Here is a 12,216-nt window from a genome sequence, read left to right as displayed (position 1 = left end):
CTCGCGTCCGTGGCAGACGCAGCACGCGTCGCCTTTGCTATACTGCATACGTTGCACAATGTTCCCGTCTAGCCGCCTCATAGAGCCACAAACTTTCTTTTTAGCGAACCTCCCCGTCCTTACAAGCTTCAGAAAAAGGTTACAACTGCGTGAATGAGACGCCACGTAAGAAACAAACTCGCACACACGAAGCGCAACGTGTGTGTGTGCATCTTTCTATGATTGTTGCATATAGTGTCTTATTCGCGCAGGTGTAACGGTTTTCTGAAAAAAATGACCCAACAAGCCCAACAACATGTCATTCAACAAGCTTCGCTTGAAAACGTGCCTCACCTGCTATCTCACGCACGAAAACGCCGACGCAGCCGACGTTGACGAAAGCGACGAAAGCTTCCCGCTGTCAGTCATGCATGGGCTTGTCGCTGGGTGGGTGGTGTTTATGACAGTACGGCTGAAGAAAAATAATCGCGTAAGGTGTGTTGAATAAATTGTTTTTATGTATAAAAAACATACCAAATTTGGGCGTATAATTATTATTTTGTAAAAACAATTTTGTTGCATTGATTATAACTGTTTTTTTTTTGCGCTTGCGCTCTCTGACGTTTGGTGAGAGCACTAGTTCGTTGCGTAGTCTTGACGCACTTCCTGAGGCCAGGTTTCGCGGAGTGTCCTCTCTTGTCTTTTCCTTTCTCTATGACTCTACTATGGGAGAGCTTAAAGCCGTCCCGTAAGAGTAGACACACAAGTCCAAACGCTACATGTAGGTACGAGGTCTTCTTCACGCACATTGTAATTTATGCTACCTCGACGAGTCTCCACGCATGCTCTAGTTTCTCTGTAGGTTTTGTCAGCCCATATTGCTTGAGATAATACCAATCGCAGCATAAAGGGCCACCCCTGAAAAGCCTTTAGGTGTGCTTACTATCCTTTAAACTAACATCCCCAAATCTAAAATAAGAAAAGCACGTTTTTTTAAACATGATAAAAAAAATCTAAGAGTACCACAGAAGGCTTTGCGATGGATCACAGCTCAAAAAGAACAAAAAATGGCAGCATATCCACGGGGTGGATGATGGAGAGTGGGGCGAAGCATCCGTCCGTGTATTCGTTCTTGCTTCCGTCCGTCCGTGCGTCCATCCATGCGTCCACCCATGCATCCATCCGCCCGTCCGTGCGTGCGTCTGTATGTGCGTCCGCATGTCCATCCATGCGTCCGTCCATGCGCTCGCCCATGCATCCACCCTGCGTCCGCCCATGCGTCCATCCGTTCGTGCAGCCATCCGTGCGTCCGTCCATGCATCTGTCTGTGTGTCCATTCGTCCATCTAGTCAAAACTCCAAGTACAACAATCTTGCATCTTTACATTATATATTTCGCATATAGAAGCACCGCCATCCAGCAGACATTCCAAGGACTAAACGAGAGGTGGCACACGCACACTTTCTTACGGCTGGCGCTTCGTGTCTACTTCCCACCTTTAACCACCTCGAGTTCATGGTATATACTAGTTCACTGTATTCATGGCACTGCGGCCCAACGCTCGCTAAACCTTTCTGAAACAAAGGAGGTTACGTCCAGCAAGTATAACGTAGCAACCTTTTCTTGTCAGATACTGGTCAATGTACATGCCAATGTCTGCTAGTGGGGAATGAGAGACAGAAGAATTTGACTTTTAGTTAACGCGAACGCTGCGATTTTTTTATTGTTCAACAACGCACAGGAGATATCTCCCACCGGCACCCCCTTGGAGGTCAAGGCGTAAGACATGTTACGTGCTACGAGGGACGAACGGGTGCCGCTTTGACGAGCTTCGCCCCTAAAAATCACAGCAGATGCATCGTTGCTGTAGTAGAGTCGGATGGCTTCCACGCGTACACGTTTCCCCTGTAGCTCGGCCACAATTTACCACAACAAGGGAGACGAATGCAACAAGGGAGACGAGTGCATCGCGTTCCATTCTGACCGACCCCGTCTCAAAAGACACAGACCTTCACCAACACGAATTCACAAGTTATCCTTCAATTCTTTAGGTAATTGTTAGAAATTTTACTCCGGGTGAGCTGGGCCACGTTTATGTCGGCTCAAATGGGTAGTTATTTCTCTGTGGCTCTGTGGCTATTTAGTCGAAGTTCATTTACAAAAAAAAGGACAAGAAAAAGTGTATGCACTTCACGCCCTCTCATGATGCACTACTGTCAGGGAATGCAGCGTTTCGAAGAGATCGGCTGGCTTGTAGTTTCCACAAAAACTCTGACAAACAGCGTAAGAACATTTGTTCGGTAAGTACCGACATTCAATTGGTTTAGGAACGATCTGCCACAATAACCTTTGGTATATGCGAAATAAAAAAAAACAGTATATATATATATATATATATATATATATATATATATATATATATATATATATATATATATATATATATATATATATATATATATATATATATCTATATATATATATTGGTGTCAGAACGCGCCTTGTATCCAGATGGTAGCGTTGCCTCCGGGACATCCATCGCACGACCCGCTCTCGACGGGAGACTGAGAGAGAAGGCGGGCGCGCGAAAGAGAGGGGTGCGCGCGCAGCTGCAGCGAGCGAGGAGAGCGGAGGAGCGACACCGATATCAGCGTCGCGTCCGTGGCTTATTCGGTAGAGCGTCGTGCTGCGGCCCGCCAAGTCCTCTTTCTTTTAAAGATAGAGAGAATACTGCGGACGCCGCCGACGGCGGTGGATGGTTTGGGGTCGCTTATAAAGTGTATTCACACTTGAAACTTGATAGAGCAGAATAGGAAGGTCTTGGTGCCAAGTCCGGCTGCAAATGGTTGTCGCAAGTGAGCTCTCTTTTGAACTTTGTTGTCGAAAATAGAATAGCAATGCAGCCAGACCGAACCTTCCAAGCATTGTCCTCATTACGAACAATCTCAGCCGTCCGCACAATTTCTTTTTGTTCGCGACAGCGTGACGCAAGCGCAGGTGTTTTACAGTGTGCGTTCTTGCACTTGGCCCCTGAGGCAACGAGGCCACTGAAATACGACTCTCGAGTTTCGAGAATTTAGGAAAAGTCACACGTCTTAGACTCGAAAAACGTCAGGCCAAAGAATAAAACTTTAATTCTTTAAGTTTCAATCAAGAAAAAAGCGAGAAATTAAAAAAAAACACAATGAGTTGATTCGAAAAAAAGCGACCGAGACGTCTGTCTCGGCGGGAACGAGATTATACTTCTCCTTAAAGACGGAGCTCCACGTCTGACGCATTCACTCAGATCCTAATCCATTCTCGGGAAAGAAGACAGAGACGTCTCGGCCGAGGAAGGACTGCGGTAGAATACCGCGGAGTAAGAAGTCAGAAGCACGCCGCACGCTACCGCGCGCTTCATGCTTCGTTTCCGTCCGACAATCTCCCCCAAGAAGTCTCGCGTGTCGCAACACACACATATACACGCAATTCGTCCAACTGCGAGACCGAAACTGTCAGAACGGCGGCCCTATTCTCGCAAAAAAATCAGTTTTTTTTTCCTTACTCCGGGCAGCCGCGAGCAGATTATGATGATGCCTCCGTCTTCTCCACCATCTTTCTGAAGAAAACTTTTGCCGCACCGCTTCTCTTTTCCTCGAGACTTCATCCGCAGCTCGTTCCTCGATTCACACGAGCCTCGAGGAACCAAGTGGCATCATCTCTCTATCTCTTACATACCTTCCCTTCCATTCTGTTCATCCCGGCTTCTGCAGCTGCTTGTTTGTTTGTCGGCTCAAGCCCGGAGCCGAGCCAAGCCGCGTATCTCTCTCTGCTTCCCCCCACCCCAACCCGTCCACCTCTCCTCTTTCTCGGATAGAGACATTGTTGCACGTACCTCACGCGTGGCGCATACTATGCGAGTGGACACGCATATAGACATAACAGTGTTGGTCGGTCTGCCAGCCGCTCTCTTTTGCGAATGCATATTTCTTTTTGGTGCACAAGACGAACGATTTCGAAAATTGCAGGCGAAAGGCAGGCCGACGCCGCAGTTCTTCTCCCCATGTAGACGGCACATAATAACTCCTCCACCGCGGTGCCTCGTGATGCTCGGACCTGATAGCCGAGCGAAATGGGCTCCGTGTATCCCCGGTGGTTTGGCGGCCGTATCGGAACACGTGCATGCGGGTAGTAACGTTGTGCATAGTTTCAGCCGGCCCAACCGCGGGGTTTCGCGGTGTTCCCGAGGCGAAATGGATGGCAGCGCGATACAGGCGTGATGTACGTACCAAACCTTATTTGCAGCCAAAGAACGAAGCAGTAGAGACCTTGGAGAATATTTTGTAGCGCTACGGAAAGATTAGTGTGAAAAAAAGGAGTATAAACAAAACGGTTTGCAGTCAGACTCTCCTCCTTCGTATACACCCGAGCAGTTCAGAAGTACACGTTGTTAGACTTGTCGGCTTATGCTCAATGAGAAGCCATGGTTGGGGCTATTTTGCGCTACGAAATAACGAGGATTCCCTTGAGCCTTGCCTTGTTATTTGTTTGCCCGAAATCGCCACAACTGTGGCTTCTAATTGATGATTTTATTCCCGAGAGACATTTATGTTTGTAGGAAAGAAGGCAGCTATGTTGTGGGTTTCACATAGATGTTCTTGATTTTTTTTAAGTCAGCGTAAAGCTCTACAATGTGTGCACGCGAGAGCTCACGAGAGAAAATTGTGAATCGAACTTGCAACAGAGGCTGCATAAATATGACGTCAGCGTCTATATGCATTCTCGTGACTGTGAATTTACATTTACGTGACCTCTATATATCTGCAAAGAGCCGAAAAAAATAAGGACCGCCCTATCAACATACAGAGACCACAATATAATCATACTTAAGACGAATGCAAAAAGCGACACCGCACATTACTTTTACGTTCTTGTACTTATCCTCGCGTCATTTGGAGGTTCGCAGGTAGCGTCATTTTTTTCTACTGTTTATAAGGACACCTTGCTCTACTCCCAGATAGGAAGCAATGTCATTAAAGACAAAACAAATACTTGGTCGAACCAACGTGCCCCCGATGTGTGCTGTGTATTATTGTATTCCTGCGCGCCACAACTCGTTCCATTTCAAACAAACGAAACAAAAGTTTTGTGGACGCAAAGTGCAAAGCAACAGAAAGGCGAGCCTCTCAAGTCCATTTGGCTGACTCATTTAGCGATTGTCAAGCTTCGACCGACTCGAAAGGGGCTCCATTAGCGAGGGCGTTCCTAGCGCCTTCTTTATTGGAGTCCTTGGCTCTGTCAGGTGCGGCTCGAACGACGGGGAAAAACAACAACGAAACGCTCGAAACAAAGAGCCCACTATCTGATGTGAGCCCAGCTTCAAGCTCGTGCGTCAGGTCGCAACGCGGCGTTCCCTGGAACTGCCACTGTTCGAGAAGTGCGAAGAGAGTTCCAGCCAGCTTCATCGGTTAGGCACAGTCCGTAGTGGAGTCTAAAGGAGAGAGGGAGGTTAGAACGAAGCGAGCTGCCTAAAGGCGTTGCATGTGCCGAAGGTGCGGAGGCACCCGTTGGGGGAGGGGTGGGGGGTGGCGTGACTTTTGGACCGTCGTTAACCACTACGTATAAGTGACAGTAGAAGAGACTTCCAGATGATGTTGCCGGAGGGTGGGCGTCTCTTCTCTCAATGCCACACTCCCAGAGCCTAGCGAGCGAAGCATAATGACATTTCTCGCACCCTCGGCTCGAACTGCTGCCGATCGAGCGGCGTCCCACCATTAGCGCCGGACGCAAGCGTGTGCTATACGATGCTAGAGGTCGCGGCGCTATATAACAAAAGCAGGAGGCGTGAGGTAGCACCATCGGTTCCTAGGCACCTTTCCCTCAGCCTGCGTGGGACCGTCCCTCACTTCTCTCTCTCCTTCTCTTTCAACCATCAGTTCTTACTTAGTTTCTACCTGGACTACTGTACATTCCGTGCATTCTGACGCGACTAGACTTCTTCCGAAGACCGATCCCGTCATTCTCACATTTATCCACTCGTGCCTCTCCCACCAGTTTGCGAGACGAGGCCGTTCATTTGGGCCATTCCCCAAGGCACCTATAGAGGGCGATGCTGGGCCGTACAGCTTATAGGCACGTGGTCACGGCTGCTCCCGGATAGATGACCGGCGGTCGCTGGAAACCCCGTGCCGTCTCAAGTCCTCTGGCTGTGCCGCCTCGTGCTTTGCCGTCCGGTCGGCTAAATATAACTTGTGCCACCTTCTCAATCTATTTCGTTTTATTTGACTTTCGGCCTTTCTTTTTCTCCTTGACTCCGCCGTTCTTGAGAAGTGGTGCCGGGGGCGCTTCTGAAGACGGCTCCGCACAATGGCCGCATTTAGCGCCCCCTCCCAACGTCTTGCAATGGGATCAAGCGCGTGAATCGAGACTCCTGTTTGGACAGAGAGCAACTGCCGGGGATAATTTTGCTGGCCGCGGTGGACAGTCGACGGGCGCCTTATTCCGGGTTCCCTTTGTATGTTTATATTTGACCTCAGCTCGCTGCCCTGCCCCAGTCCACTTATCAGATCAGAAACGTCAATGCGTCTTCCTCTTCTTCTCCTTCTTCTTCGTCCGAGGTGAAAATTACACTTTCTCAAGTTGACGTGTGAGTGAGAGTGGATGGCGACGACCTCGGCAGGTAAGCCTCTTGGGTTCGACGACGGATGCCAGCTATATCCAGAACTTCCACGTTTTTCGCTTGTCAACCCGCTTTAAATAGTTAACTGAATGTCAGATGGACTCCTTCAAATATGAACTAGTGAATCGGAATACGACACAGAGTACAATAGCTGGTTTATATTTTCCAAGATCTAATTTTGAGAAGCAGGGCCACTGATTTTTTTTTCTTTTCACACAGCATATAGACGAGTTTCTAGGTATTTCCGTTTGTGTGCTTTGGCTCAGCACTGCTAGTGAGTCAAAGAACGGGAATTACCAAAGGCTGCCTAGAGATGCCAGTCCGCGAATACAGTAGGATTAGCACCGTATCTTGGCTCTTTCTGAAGCCAAGCTTACCTGCATTGCTCTTAGGGGCGAAGCTCCTCAAGGCGTGCATGGGTCCGTTCATCCTCCGATGTTTTACGTAGCCACCAGTGGTACATACCCGCTCTAGAGCGGGTATGTGACATAAAGGATGCGAGATGGGAGATGGCGGTACTTGAATGTTTACTAGATGGACGCACGGACGCACGTGCAGACAGACTAGCAGACTGATGGACGAATGGATGGCCGCGCGGATTGTGTATTTGCCACAGGGGATGTGAGATGCGAGATGGCGGGTACTTGGAGTGTTCCCTACATGAACGCACGGACGGACGAACAGACAGACTAGAAGACGGCCGGACAGATTCACGCAGGCGCAGATATACGAACGGATGGACGCATGGACAGACAGATGGACGCATAGATGGACTCACTGATGGACGCACAGACAGACGGATGGATGGATCGATGGACGCATGGATGGTCGGGCGTGTGGACGGAAGCAAGAACGAACGGACGGACAGAAGCACGGACGGGCTGAAGGACGCTTCGCCCCACTCCTCATCATTCACTCCGTGAATATGTTGTGATTTTTTAAGCGCCTATCATATAACGCACTATGTGAACTTTGCCTTTATATTTATTTCTTTATTTATCTATTTATGTGCTGTTGCTCCAACCAGTTAGCTATATACGCTTGCCTTCCGCATCGCAAGTATTTAACTCTAATGTGCGGTAAAAGAATTATTTTTTTTACTTTTCTTGTGTTTTTTATTTTATTAGTAGAGGTACTGTTCCCTTGGAACAATAGTACGCGCAGTAATATTGTCACAAAAAGGTGGACAGAAAAATTATTTTCTCCTTTATTTACTGCGCGTTCAGTCCTGCGTGTTCTTGTAATCAATGACAATGAGAGTTAAAAAAAGTGAAAATTCATGATGAGTGGTTATCAGAGATTACTAAGAACAAGAGCTTACCTGCAATTAGGTAAAAAAGTGAGCAACCAATGAGAGAGAAGAGAGAGCTGCTTCTGCGAACGAAGTCGAGAAGTGAAAGAAGAGAGAGCAGAAGCAAAACAAAAAGAGAGCGGGTTTTCCTCGAACTAGAACAAAAAGACACAAGAAAGCTTTGACGTAAGCGAAGATGTTTAAACAGCGTCTCCCAACAGCTCTGAGCATTCTGGTCACGTCACGCACCTCACGCATAACAATGAACGAGCGTGTTGCTGTCAAACGTGGAAAGGTCAGAGGTGAACGAAGAAAGGTTGAAACCAGAGAAAAATGAAGATGGAATACGTGCCTACGAGCGTTATTGTCACCGTGATGGAGACATGAAACATGTTCCAACGAGATAGATGGAAAAATAAAAACTGACAGGTTTCCTTTGCGCTCAAATAAGATGACAGAAAGCTAAAACCACCCTCATTTCTTTGTCCAGTCAATGCATTACGACTCCTCGATTTTGCTACACTTTCTGAACGTAGTTCACGAAAGAGCCATGCCATTAGTGCCACACCAGTTCCTCTAGTGTTAGTACAGTATGACGCTAACGGTTTCGATGCAGTGGTCTCAGTGATGGCAAAAGTGCAGTAATACGCCATATACCCTGCGCTACATGCACGAGACGAGAGCTCAGGTCTCCTCAATTCGGCTCCACTTTCTGCGTTAGTTCAAGAGTGATGCACTTTGGCCCTCGATATGACGAGTGCAGACCACACCACCTTCACTTCGGCTCTTTATTAGACGTCGTGCTGCATGAGTTCATTGGCACTGCTCCACCAGCTTTCCTGTGAGTTCTTGCCTCGTGCAAGTAGCGCAAAGTTTACTACGTGGCTGCACTTTTGCCCTTGATTTGACCACTGCACCGAAACCGCTAGTGTCATACTGCACTAACAATAGAGGAACTGGCGTGGCACTGGCATGACACTATCGTGAAATGCATTCAGAAAGTGCAGCCGAATCGAGGATGCTTATCATGGTGAAGCTGATATGAACTCGTGCAGCACCACGGCAAATCGAGTTCAGATGTGCAGGTGGCGCAAGTTGCACTCGACAAATGGCAAGCGCCAAAGCGCTGCACTATTTAACTATAGTGCAGAAAGCGCAGCAACATCAAGTAGACATACTGTTGCTGCCCCGCCCCTCTTTGAAAAAGTTCTGCACGTAAGGCGGTTTAGCATTGCCCCCAAGATTGGAGGCACGTCACCCCAGTTTCGTGCTGCCTCCATGATTAGCCTACCGTTGACCAAGCTACGATCCCCTGTGATGGCATCATGACGTCAGGCCACGTCACATTGACGTCATGAGGACATTATACGGTAACGTCCTCGCGTTATGATTCTTTGCATCATTTTTGTGGACTCATATTCGCATTTGATGAGGCATAGAAGGCCTTCGCTTTAGTAAAAGCGAAGGTGTTTATTTCACAGTTCTGTTATTGTTCTCTGTGCACATGAATGGTATCTGCTGTTCCAGGAGCGAGAAGTATGGGTCAGTATCATAACGTTTGCATAAAGTGTGATTAGTGTAGCTTCTCCATTTCCGGGCCGTGAGAGATGATCTTGTCATCAAATAAGGAATGGAATAACGCTTCATTTGCCGCTAGAGATAGGAAGGAGTATTTAAAGGGCCTCTAAACGACCACTGTATTCGCGGATAACAAGTACTTCATTCTGCTGCACTCCCCGTCTTTTCTCCACACTCCGTGGCACCATTTGTATCATGTAGTGCCAAAGAGAAAACAAGCTCTTGATTCGGCTGCATGTGAGGGCTATCAGAGGTAGATCTTCGTCTATCACCCTTTGCCATGTCACCGCACGGCCGTTCTTCCTTGACTCGCACGACTATTGTGTGCGATCAATTTACTTAGCTTCGTTTTGTGCTTCCTAATCTGCGCAAGCAAGAATTTACAGTTGTAGCACCGAAAGGCGGGCGAGTTGGAACTTATCCATAGTGGGCAGCGCACAAAAGGAAACACACAAGAGAAGGAAACAGGACAAGCGCTGGTCTAACAACTGAAAGTTTTATTTGAAAGAAAGCATAAATATACATGTGTACACAGAAAATCAAGTGCTACGCAAGATTACTTCCGATCAATGAAACCAATCTCCTGTTCAGATAAAGAAACAGATGGCTGGCTAACGCAAATGCCAACACTCTTCGCCATGTGGTAAGCCTCAGCAATCTCACGTGTCCTTTGATTATGATGGCGGTCGATGATTGCGGTTTGCTCAAAAGAAGGAATACAACCGCAATCGCGGCAATGGCTGGCGAGGTGAGACAGAACCCCACCCTTTAAAGAATTTTCATGCTCCCGTAGCCTAATATTAATACATCTACCGGTCTGTCCTATGCAGACACTCCCGCACGAGCAAGGAATTTTATAGACTACCCCGGTCGAACATGCGGTATACTTCTTAACGTGCTTGATTGAACAAGTGTTATCAACCGCCCTCGTAATTCCCTTAACGCGTCTATGAATCTTGCCACATAAGCTACCCAATTTATTCCCACTTGAAAAAACAACGTCAACCCCATACTGCCCCCCAACTTTCTTTAATCTATGTGAAATGGAATGTACATAGGGAATCACTGCAAAACGCTTTTGCTCGCGTTGAGAGGTTGCTGGTTGGTTGGTGGGCTGCGCGTTACTATTTACTTTCTTTAGCAAACGCTCGGAAGCAGAAACGAGAAAGGCGGTGGGAAAACCCGCTGTCTTAAGCCGATCACACTGATTACGAAAGCTTTCCTCTGTGGCATGGAAACAAGATTTTGCGACAGCTGCGTGAAGGCATGAAGTGACTATACCATTTTTTACCAGTTTAGAATGAGCAGATTTAAAGTTTAGGAGGGGTTTAGCCGACCTGGGAGCGTATAACCAACAGACATGCAATGCCACCGTAACATGCAATGCATGCATTGGTGTCAGATAAGGAAGGATCCTTCGTCGTGATGCCCGCGGGCATGTTTCAGGATAAGGCTGTTCAAGCAATGCAAAAAAACTTCAAACCAGTCACTTGTAAGCCGGCTTCTGTTAAGAAGAAGGCATTGGCATTATTGTCAGACCTAAAGCTTGAACGACTGAGGTCCTTGGCGAAGAATTCAAAAAGCCTGGAGTTGCAGGTGTTCTTCTCCGCCAAGACGCATAAACCCGATGTACCCTTTCGGGCAATTGTGTCGGAGCGTGGCTCGTGGCAACACGTTGTCTCGGGCTACTTGCAAACCCACCTCAGCTCGTTGAATTTAGTGGATCCATTCTTGGTTAGGAATTCACTACAGGTTGTTGATTTCTTGGGTAATCAGAACCTTTGGGAAAAAAAGTCTGCCTTCAGTGTCGATGTTCAGGACCTGTTCTACTCACTGCCGCATAATTTTCTGTTACTATGTGTTAAGGAAACTATCACTGAACTAAATGAAGAAACGCGGTTTGTTGACAAATGTGGTATTTCTGTTCAAAGTTTCCTTGAACTTCTTCGTTTTTATCTTGATTCTACTTTTGTTTCTTGGCAAGGGGATTTGTTTGTTCAGGCCTCAGGTGTATGCATAGGTTCCAGAGTTGCCCCGGTCCTAAGTGACATATTGTTGAGTAGAATTGATCGCGATCTAGAAAGAGATTTTGAGGGTTGGGGGACTCGTATATTTAGGTATGTGGATGATTACTTGGTTTTTTTGGATAGTGTTAGTAGCTTACATGATAAGGTGAACATTCTCAAGGCATTTAGGGAAAGGGGGCAGGGTCTTCAGTTTACGTGTGAAGTTCCCAATGAAAAGAATGAGCTTCAGTTCCTTGACCTAACATTGCGATTCCAGGATGCGCATGTCTGTTGGTTATACGCTCCCAGGTCGGCTAAACCCCTCCTAAACTTTAAATCTGCTCATTCTAAACTGGTAAAAAATGGTATAGTCACTTCATGCCTTCACGCAGCTGTCGCAAAATCTTGTTTCCATGCCACAGAGGAAAGCTTTCGTAATCAGTGTGATCGGCTTAAGACAGCGGGTTTTCCCACCGCCTTTCTCGTTTCTGCTTCCGAGCGTTTGCTAAAGAAAGTAAATAGTAACGCGCAGCCCACCAACCAACCAGCAACCTCTCAACGCGAGCAAAAGCGTTTTGCAGTGATTCCCTATGTACATTCCATTTCACATAGATTAAAGAAAGTTGGGGGGCAGTATGGGGTTGACGTTGTTTTTTCAAGTGGGAATAAATTGGGTAGCTTATGTGGCAAGATTCATAGACGCG

At 47.3% G+C, this 12,216-nt stretch overlaps 1 protein-coding gene across 1 annotated transcript in view; it reads left to right on the top strand.

Annotated features, from left to right (window-relative positions):
- LOC119172206 (uncharacterized) overlaps positions 1–12,216 on the top strand; it is a 333,170-nt gene that overhangs the window by 102,571 nt on the left and 218,383 nt on the right. The gene's annotated exons all lie outside the window — the stretch shown is intronic.

Source organism: Rhipicephalus microplus, chromosome 4 (assembly GCF_043290135.1).
Source record: "Rhipicephalus microplus isolate Deutch F79 chromosome 4, USDA_Rmic, whole genome shotgun sequence".
Taxonomy (NCBI): Eukaryota; Metazoa; Arthropoda; class Arachnida; order Ixodida; family Ixodidae; genus Rhipicephalus; species Rhipicephalus microplus.
Note: the sequence above shows the minus strand (reverse complement) of the source record. Positions and strands in the feature narration are given on the sequence as shown.